Raw genomic sequence first — 1,730 nt, 5'->3', positions numbered from 1 at the left:
AGAGAGTAGTAATCAATGGCTCCATGTCTAGTTGGCAGCCGGTATCAAGTGGAGTGGGCCAAAAGGAGTCTCATGAGGTTCAACAAGGACAAGTGCAAAGTCCTGCACTTAGGACAGAACAATCCCCTGCACCGGGACTGGCTGGGGGTGACGGGCTGGGCCGCAGCTCTGCAGAAAAGGACCTGGGGGGACAGGGGACAAGAAGATGGAGATGAGCCAGCAGTGTGCCCTTGGTGTGAAGAAAGCTAACAGCATCCTGGGCTGCATTGGCAGGAGCATTGCCAGCAGGTCGAGGGCAGTGATTATTCCCCTCTATTCAGCACTGGGGAGGCCACATCTGGAGTCCTGTGTCCAGTTTTGGACCCCCACTACAGAAAGGATGTGGTCACATTGGAGAGAGTCTAGCGGAGGGCAGTGAAAATAGCTGGGGGCTGGGGGACAGGACTGGTGAGGAGAGGCTGAGGGAACTGGGCTGATTTAGTCTGCAGAAGAGAAGACTGAGGGGGATTGAACACCTCCCTGCAGGGGGGTTGCAAAGAGGACGGAGCTGGACTGGTCTCAGTGGGGGCAGATGGCAGGACAAGGAGCAATGGGCTCAAGTTGCAGCAAGAGAAGTTGAGGTTGGGTATTAGGAAAAACCTGTTTCACACACGGAGGGGGTGAAGCACTGGACCAGGATCCCCACAGAGGTGGTGCAGTCTCCATCCTTGGAGGTGTTTAAGAGCTGGCTAGACCAAGCCTTGGCTGGGATGATGCAGTTGGGGCTGGTCCTGCTTGGAGCAGGGGGTTGGATGAGATGTGACCTCCTGAGCTCCCTTCCAGCCTCATTGTCGGTTTAACCAGCAAGAGCTGGAAATACCTCCCACCTCTGTCAGCTGTCTTCCTAGGTAAGTCACAATGAAGTGACTTGAAGGGCATGGCATTTGCCTGCAACTTGCTGCTTTCTAGCTCAAGGTATGAAGGACCAAACCTGGTATGAAACCAGTTTTTCACATGGCGGCAGTCAGTCACTCTTCTGCTGAGCTGGCCCTAATATAGATCAACACCTGGCTTTTGCTGGTGCAGCCAACTGGCTACACAGACCAGCAATCAGCAGCCATGGATTTGTTTGCTGAAGTGCAGCTGCTTTAAGTAGGATCTCTGTACAGTTTAAAATTAAGAGAAAATAAGGAGTGCTCTCTCTCTAGTTTGCAGGACAGAAGCTGAAGTCTGCTCCCTCACTGGTGGAAAATAGCGGCAGCCTAGAAAACCCAGCAGATTCATCCAGACTCCTCGTATCTGGTGTGATGGTTCAGGTAAGTCTCATCCAGAGAGGAAGAGAAGAAAGGCAGTTTTTCCTGTGAACACTCAGGACATGGCACTGTCTGCAGGGCAGCATTGCTGTCAAGGTGAGCAAGCAGAGACACAGATCCTGCCACTCGGTGCAATTCTCAGTTGCTGGGAAAAACCCAAAGACTGAAAAAAAGGACTGCACACAAAAATAAACTGTAGTTTATTGTCAATAGTTGATCAGATCTCTTGCGTCCTCCCAAAGATGGCAGCTACAGGTGAGCAAGGTAAAGCAAGCCCTGATCACCTGATGGCGGACTACCACGCTCTGGGGGCGTGCTGAAGGAGATAGGTGCACAGGTGGTTTTCTCTGTCCTACCAGTGAGAGGACGTGGAAGACGGCATGCGATGTGCATCGCAGAGACCAACTGGCAGCTTCGGGAATGGTGTCTTGCGGCGGG

This window comes from Gavialis gangeticus, unplaced genomic scaffold (assembly GCF_001723915.1).
Source record: "Gavialis gangeticus isolate Ggan-Ray unplaced genomic scaffold, GavGan_comp1, whole genome shotgun sequence".
NCBI classification, from domain to species: Eukaryota; Metazoa; Chordata; order Crocodylia; family Gavialidae; genus Gavialis; species Gavialis gangeticus.
The sequence above is the reverse complement of the archived record's forward strand: the minus strand, read 5'-3'. Positions refer to the sequence as shown.